Source organism: Emydura macquarii, unplaced genomic scaffold, assembly GCF_026122565.2.
Source record: "Emydura macquarii macquarii isolate MOO-44397 ecotype Brisbane River unplaced genomic scaffold, CSIRO-AGI_Emac_v2 contig_2184, whole genome shotgun sequence".
Taxonomy (NCBI): Eukaryota; Metazoa; Chordata; order Testudines; family Chelidae; genus Emydura; species Emydura macquarii.
In genome coordinates, this window is record NW_027132321.1 from 795,557 (window position 1) to 804,480 (window position 8,924).

Here is an 8,924-nt window from a genome sequence, read left to right on the forward strand (position 1 = left end):
TAATCTGGTTCCCATTTCCTGAAATTGCTTGTTTCTCTGCATCCTGTGAAGGAAGATCTTATGTTTCCTGGTGAGTGGAAGGTTCTGAAGCTCAAATCACAGTCATGGAATTATCCGGTTTGCCTCGAGACAGTGGAAGAGGGGAAATGGCCAACCAATAAACAACCTGATACAATGCACAGACCCAGTCAGAGCAAAGTTTTACAGTATTTATTGGCTCTGACCCCTTTTGATTAGATTTAATTTATATTCCTTCCTCTCTGCTGTAACCAGCTGAGCATTTAAATTTCTCGAGAGGGCTTGAATGGAGACTGTAAGGGATCAGGAGACGGCAGATAACCCTGATGTTGAGTTGGCTCAGTTGGGATAAAACTGGTTTTTCATTTAAAGTGTCACTTTCCTGGAAAAATAGCGTAAGGGAAGAGTTGGCAATTCAGAGCAAAATGCAAGGAGTAATCACCTGCATTCGAGTCACTCCAGAGCACAGCTGTAAGGCTGCAGTCTGCATGGAGTTTGCCTGTTATGATGCTTTGAGCTTCAAAGCTTCAAGTGATTTTGTTTCAGGGTAAAAAAAAAATTTAAAAAAGGAAAAGTGATTAGAAGGACTATAGGAGCCAGATAGTCATGGTCAGGAAAACAACATTTATCAAGTCAAAGCTTCCTGGAGGGCAGAGATATGATTTCCATTGCAAATTAACTCATGTATTAACATTTCTCTTTCTTGGGTCTCATTTTCCTTGCCATTTTTCTAAACTTCAGTTTTATTTTTGAATTCTTGTGATCTCCTGCTTGGAGATCTCACGTCTCCCACACGCCGTTAAGTCATTTGTGGCAAGCAGGTTTGGTGTTGGCCTTCCCGTATCCCTGCTGGAACAACACCCCTCACTGAGCCACATCACTCTAAGATGCTTCATGGTACAATGGTGATGGAGCAGCCTTTGGCTTATAGACTGGCTGCTGATATAGCGTCCCCCAGCAACTCCTCTGGCCAGGCCCCTCCACAAGGGGTCGGATGGCTTTTGGCTAGTAAGATCTCTTCTTCCCCTGGACAAAGAGCTGCTGTGCTCACACATGCCCTCAGCCTCCTCTGATCGTTACCAATCTTTGTCAGTATCTCCTGACCTGGCTGAGCCCCTTCCAGGAGACAGTTCTGGTGAGTCTACGTAGTAGCAGGAATCTCTCTCTCTCGCTTCTTGAGAGGTGATGTTAACCAGGTGCCTCTTCTCCTACAGTACTCGGCTCAGGGGGCTTGGGCTGCAGGGCTGTGTCACTGCCGAGTAGCTTCTGGTCAGGGGCTGGAGCCCGGCTCTAGGACCCTGCCGTGGAGCTAGGAGGTTTACATAGCACAGCACCAGTCCAGAGTCAGCGGGCATGGGCCAGCCACGGGTCTCTAGTTGCAGTGTAGATGTACCCTTACAGTCTTCTGTAACCAGGGGTGTTTTCTTTAATGCCCTTTGTGGCTTTGCTCCTAGATGTAGCCCACAGAAACTTCTAAAATGCTGTCGATCACCCTGGCAAACCAGGCTTCCAACACAGGAAGGTGTGGCTGTAATTACACAGGATGGAGTTACTATGTAGAGACACAGAAGCAGATACATTCTCCCACGTGGGCCATACTATATATTACTGAAAACATTTCCACTGAGTACATTGAGTGCCTCCATTAGCTGGACTTGGTGTATTTAGTACTTGTTTCTTCCCACAATACACAGGAGAGTCTCTGCTATAACATACTCCAAGATGTATCTTGAGTTAAAATTAGCCCCTGTAGTATTACACACTGCATCGTACTTGTGTGCAGTTTCCCCCTCGCTCTCCTCAGCAAATTGAAGAGGGTTTTGCAATCCACTCATTTTCACTTAACAATAAGTCTACATTTGCACCTCCTCTGCTTCCTGGCTGAATAATAGGAATCAAACCTGCACCATTATGCTAAGCACCACTGACTTCCATGTCACCGAGAGAGACTTGCACACTTAGGGAATTGCAAAATTACACCATACAAGCAAGAAGATAATTTAGTGTTCTGGGTTGCAGAGTAGCTCCTTGAGCAATGAGAGATGATGCTGTCACTGTTGTGTTAAAGAAGAACCTTGATGAAATCAGTGGCCATGCCCTCGCTCCCTAGAGAGATGGCAGTTGGAGTATGAGAGGGAATTATTAGTGAGCCATGTCAGCACTCAGCTGACTGGCTTGATGCTTTCATGTGAAGCTGGACTCAGGATCTGTGCGTTCAGTTCCCAGCTCTGCTGTGGACACCGCGTGAGCCCTGAGGCAAATCACTTAATCTGCCTGGGCCACAGACCCCTTCTGTCCAATGGGGGTGATGCTTTGCATCCTCCCAGTTGTTGGGTGTGCACATTCTTCATTCATTAATGTTTGGAGGTGCTCTGAGGCTGACGACTACCCGCTGGAAGCACCTAGATAGAATAAAATAACTGACCCTGGAGTTCTCTTGGAGGGTAACACTGAAACAAGACCTGATGGGAGTGACAGTGGGTTCTCCGCCAGTACAGATTATCACCCTGAGCTGACCCAGCTTCACACCCTGTCTGCCCCACACTTGTACACTGAGGGTGGTCCCAATGTCCACATATGTCTGGGGTCTTTAGCTGAGTGACCTTTGTGTGATCTCCCAGCCCCTCTTTTCTAAAGTAGGAGGGAGCTGCTTCTCCCGCTCCCAGATGGAGCACTATGGAGCTCTGAACTCGGGGCAGGTGGCAGAAGCCCCTGGATTTGAGCAGTCTTTGAGCTGCATTCGTGTCAGAACGCCACAGGCTGGTGCCAAGCAGGCTGAGGCAGGGGAGGAGTTTGCACATGAAGATGCTTCAGTAGAAGGAGAAGTTGAGCACCTGTCACTGTCTCATGTACTGATTAGCAAAGGGTGCTGGGGGCATTCATCTTTCCCTTCAATGGAAGCTGGAATAGCTGCTCCCTTGTAAGAAACCTCTGGCTGCCCATGTTTCTGTGGGGAGAGGCAACCTGCATTGACTTGCTTGGTGTCAGAGTCCTGAACCATCCATTCTGGCTGGGTTCGAGCTCCCACTGGCAGTTTTTAGTACTGTTTAACATTTCTATATAGCACTGTAAGTTGAGAATGGTCCTTCACAGAGAACAGTCACGTCCAAAGAATCTCTGTATCTTAGAACCGCAACAGTCTTGAAAAGGTTGGTCATGAATCCTGTGTGCTATTATTTATTATCCCTGTTTTACAGACAGAGACACTTCGATACAGTGAAGTGACTTACCTAGGGTATCTCATTGTGTCTGTGACAGGCACAAAGCCTTCCTTCACTCCCTCCCTCCCTGGGAATGTCAGCGTTTGATTTGTTTTTTTTATTGACACTCATGGAAGAAACACTTTGTGCTAGAAAGGATGGACTGAAAGTGGGGCTAGGAGCCGACAAGGGAGACAGAAAGCCCAGGATTTCCTCTCGACGCTCCCCACAGCAGGGAGAATCCGGATTCCTCTGGAATTTTTAGCTCACGAGAACATGGGAAGTAGAAAGTTTGTACCAATAAATCCCAGATTAATGCTGGGCTAAGGCGCCTGTGACAACAACGAAGAACTGGGCTATGTGGAGGGGAGGCACATTTTAAACAATTGCTCAGCATGAACTGCTGAACTTTATACTTACGTATTTTTATAAAGCCTTTGTTTTAAAAACCTGCACTGCAAAAACCAGTAACATTCTGCAGAGTGCAACCATGCTCCAGGATGAAATGTAACGTGCATGATAAGGATTTTCTCACTGTTGATGATAACCTTGCTGACCTGAGATGCAATTTGTTATTGCAAATTGGAAACAGTTTATGCAACATAGTCCTTTGTGACCAAAGCATGGAAATAATTACAAATTCTCAGTCAAGTAACTTGAAACTGTTCAAAAAAATAATGAAACATTTGTTTCCTTCTGCTCGCTACAGAGGTTCTTTGACAGGGTACAAGCTCAGGCTGTGACAGTTTTGATTTTAAAACTTTCTTTCCAAAGTGGGATGAAAAGGAGAATTCTGGAGTGGAATGGTGCCAGAAGGCAGGTCAACACCCTGCCACTTGCAGCCGTAGGATGGAGCTGGACTGTGCTGGTACTGGCCCTGCCGCTCTCCAGAGACCCCGTCCATTTCTGCAGCATCTAAACTTCCATGTCTTCGGAAACGAACTTCTAGAGTCTTCTGGCCATTCAGCTCTCGTTCCAGCCAGGACCTGCTGCAGGCCTGAGTCTGCAGACAGTGACACCATGGTGCTGCAGTCCCTCTGTGGGCTGCTAGCTGCCGATGGGACACTGGTGGCTGCGCACAGAGGGTAGGACAGGCTGTATAATACGCTGAGGAGTAGGCGTGCAGGAGCTCAGGTGTCTCTACACTGCTGACAGGCATGTGTGTGTGGGGGGGGAATCCGCAAAATCCTCTTAGCAAATCCCATTTACTCAGACTTTGCAAAGTGAGGGGAGCCCAGATTTGCTCCTAACGCCGGGGTGCGCTGCTCAGCTGGCTGTTAACTCTTCCGACTAATGACAGACGTTCTTGGCACTGTTAAACATCTCGTGGACGATCATTTTAGCAGTAACAGTTATAGCTGCTCAGAGGTTGTGGGTGGAGATTGGGTAAAGTCCCACTTCCTTCTTCTCAGTTCAATGAGATGACTTCAGGGTACGGAACTGAAGCTGGCTAAGGGTCACCAGGGCTGAAATATACAGGAGCTGGGCCTGGCCCCTGGATCTGTCCGTGGGGTCATTAGCTTGGAGGAAGGCACACACAGGTATGAAAGACGTGTTTCTGTGATGCTGATAAACAGAGTGGAAGGGAAGGGAGATGCCCTGGCTGTGCTGGATGCTTAAGGTGACGCAATCTTGGGAATGGCTGGAGGAAGGATGGTCGGGGAGCTCTGCTAATGGGACTGAGAGAAGGCAGAGGAGCTAGTGGAAGACTGATGAGGATCTGTCAGAAGCAGATCAAGGAAGCAAATACCAGCCTCCACCTGTGTGTGGATATTCTGCACCCATCTTCCTCTCCAAGCTATTTGGCAACTGATTCAGATCTGACTCGAAATGGTTAGAGCTAAACAGCTTTTTTACGTCTCTGCCAAGCACGTCTGCCGTTCATTGTTCTAGCTGTTTCCTCTGACTCAAAATCAGCAGTTGGGAATTCCAGCTGCATTGGGGGGAATTCATTAAGCAGCTGTAGCATGTTCGACTCATTCTTGAATTTCTCATTGGTGAAGGCTTCACACCAGAGCTTAAACTAGTCACAGGAGAGGTGAAATGGCAGCAGGTCGGTTGGACAAGGCACAGTTGTATGGTCTCCTCCCTTCTTCGGAGCTATAAATCAAAGTGCAATTGCAGACAGGAAAGTGTCTGTTTTAAATAGCTTCTTTGCACTCTACAAGTCTGCTTCCTGTGTGGCCTTTGAGTCACATCTGCTCATGCATCTATTCCAGTTAGCCCGGCACAGCGGTACTGCCTGAGGAGAGCGAGCGAGGTTCTGCAGTGAGGTGCTGACTGCTGAGGATGAAAGGACCCCACTTACTTCCATAAAGGGGACTGTGAACCTAGAACAACTTTTAAACTGGAGCCCATCGATCCTTTGCTCTGGACTCTAATTTTCACAGGTTATAAAACAAACTCCGTGGGACGCCTCGGGGGCTGGGAAATACTAGGCCAGTGTAGAAAACAAGCACCAAATCTCCATTCTCCTGTGATGTCATCACATGGCTCAGTGACAGGGAACAGTTCCTTTTCAAATGAGAAGCGATGAAGCGCTGGGGTCTTCCTTCAAACCCAAGTGCCTGTCCCCTGCTCAGAGACAGAGCACACGCTGCTGTGGCTGTGTCACTCACTCCCACACATTCCCCTGGAGCTGGGCTCTTCTGCCTAGCCGGGCAAGGTCACGGGCTGCATGGAGGGAAAACGGCATGTGTGGTGAGTTGAATAGATGATCTCGGAGCATGCTGGTGGCAGAGGCCGTACTCAGCTGTCAGAATTCAGCTCTTGCTTGCCTGAAACTGGCTTTTCCTGCAGAAAGCAGAACATCCTGGGAAAACAGCTTACAGAAGGGCTGGTCGCCTACTAGCCTCTGAGAACTGTTGCTGAAAGGGGTCAGTCCTCACCTGCCTCTCTAGAGCAGTGGTTTTAGGGGGCCGGAAATGAAAAAAGGTTGAGAACCACAGTACTAAGGTGTTGCTATAGGAGGATGCAGCTAGAGAGCAAACAGGAGGACAGCTGCACCAGTCAGGCAGGCAATCACAGCAGCAAGGATGTAGATACTTGGTGTGTGTGTTGTGCTAGGAGGAATGATCAATGCTAACCATGGTTTATGTCTCAGTGAGGATGAGCCCTGGGAGGAGAGGCCCCCAGCTTTCCCTCAGCTCAGAAAGAGTTTATTTCCTGCAGCAGTCGAGAAGGAAGTCCAGAGCAACAGGGAATGCGACTTGGGCTGGTGCCAGAGGAAACATGATGTGCTCCTAGGAGGATTTATATCCAAATTTCCCTCTTCCCCCTTGATCAGTGCTCATCCTGCTGCCTTTCTCTCACCATTTGCTATTAAATCTGTGACATGGGTCTCACCTGTAGTAGGTATCATATGAAGAACAGCATTACTGTATAGTTTAGTTGTGGTTTTTTAAACCCTGGCATTTTAATTAAAAGATCTGACTTCCACAAGAGGAGGGCAACCAAATCCACTAACGTGGGTCTGTAGCTCTCTGCCTGTATTTCTGATATGCCCGTCACTGTGATATCTCTGCAAAGTGGACAAATTTAGCTAAAGTCACTGAGTAGACAGTAAAGGGAACCTAAAACTCCATTAGCTGTTGGGAGGTGGGAGGGGAAGCTTTCAACTCAGCTCATCCTCGTGTGAAAAAGTTGGGGGGAGGGGGAATCCCAGGTCCCTGAAATTCTGCCTTTCTGAAGCATATGAACAAACTTTCCTGAAGAATTTAGGTTTTTGTGATTTATTCTTCATTTTCATTGCACAAAGGGCAAAGGTACCGCGCCCAACCTGCTGCCAAGCGAGTGTCTTCTGACACCTACAAGATCATCTTGAGCAGAGTATCCTCCTACTTGTGCTGTATAAAGCCCTTGATAGACTACATTGCTGCTTTGTAATTCATGTGTGATGAGTTAGAACTCAACCAGATGTTACGTGGGCAGAAATACCTATTTGAAGCTAAAAGCCTGTGATTATACTTGCCAACCAGCCATTAAGAAAGAATTAAATGGAGAAATTATCCTCCATTCTTGTTTCACTACAATAGCATCTTTGTAATACACTTGTTTAAATTGCCTACTTTTAATTTTGATTCCCTTCTTTCTAATGCGGCGTGCAAGGCCATTTCACTTCATCAATAAGTCCTTGTGAGCTGTAAAAAGAAATAGGGAAAGAAAAGCCAAGATACTTGAAAATTAGACAAAGATGAGCAAAAAATAGAACTGGAAAAACTTGCCCTCACTTCCCTTCCTGTTAAAATAAATAATTCCTCAATGTACTTTGTCAGAGAGCCTTCCAGAGGAAAGTATTTGCAGACAAGTGGAGATTAAAAGGATGATTATTTACAAAGGCTTTTATTAAAGACATAAAATATTTGGCAATTAAACCGACAGGATCTCCAGCACCGTCAGGAAAATAAAGACTCGGGGGGGGAGCCACGTAACATATTTGCACTCACCTTTCATTATTGAAAGTGATAATATCACAATAAAGTCTAGGGCTTTGCAAAGCCTGTTTCTTTCCCCATGCCCAGAGAGATGTAATGACTTCATGCACCAGTGAATTGCGCTCAAGGCACTGACTGAGCAATCAGATCCTAGGGCAATGGATGTGTGGAACCAGACTGAGTTTCTATCGACAGACACTTTCCTTGCAATGAGGGGACCTGCTTTTCAGTGACGTGTATGTGGGGACTGGGGAGCACACGAATGAGATCTGAAGTTCTTTGTTGTCCTGTGAACCCAGCTCATTTTCTAGTCCCTCGCTGGCAGTATTGCGAGGTAAGCCACAGTCCTTCCTCTACCCCAGCCACCTTGGGGCATGTTTCGGTGCTGAGCAATTTGGTTCAGGACAGATGAATGATTCAGAAACTTGTTTGTTTCTGGAGATTTCCAATTTGGAAGCTGAAGCTAGACAAATTCAGATGAGAAGCAGCACACTGGTTTTTAGCAATTACCCACTGGAAACCTGTATCTAGGCCCATGGTGGGCTGTGTCGCTCACAGTCCTTAAGTGAAGGCTGGCTGTCTTGCTAGAAGGTGTGCTGCAGCTCAGACAGGAGTAATGGGCTGGGTGCAGGAGCCACTGGGGGAGCGTCTCTGGCCTGTGTTACCCAGGAGGTCAGAGCAGATGAACATCATCGTCCTTCTGGCTTTAAAAGCTAAGAAAATGCTCAGTCATAGAAGAAGGTGGCAGGCTGAAATGGACACAACACATGGAGGCTTCAGTACTTACTGGTGCCTCTTACTGCTCTAACAGAGTTATCGTGCTGGGCGGGAAAATGGCTGTTGTGTAACCCCCACCCACCCACCCACCCACCCCATAGGGAAGGAGCCCTGGCCTGGGAAGTTCAGGGGTGTGACTGTTCTTCCTGCTCATGGGAGGGAGGGGGAACATTGGGTTACACCACACCAGCAAGGGGATACCTGTGCCCGAATAAACAGGTGTGGTTCTCTTGCTTACTGATCTTGGGCCTGCATCATTGTGCTTGGGTTGTCCCTTTGTGCCAGCCCCCCAGCCCTCGCAGTGGCTAGACAGTGGGGTCCTGCAATGCTGGTGAAGGATGCAGTGCACACCTGTGCAGAAGGGCAGCCCACGACCTATGCACCCAGGGAGCGGAAGTGGGATGTAACCCTCCCTCAAGCCTGTGCACCATATAGGTGCTGTGTATGCGGTGCCCTGGCTCTGCCCGGAGAGGCATTGCACCCGAGCACTGAGACG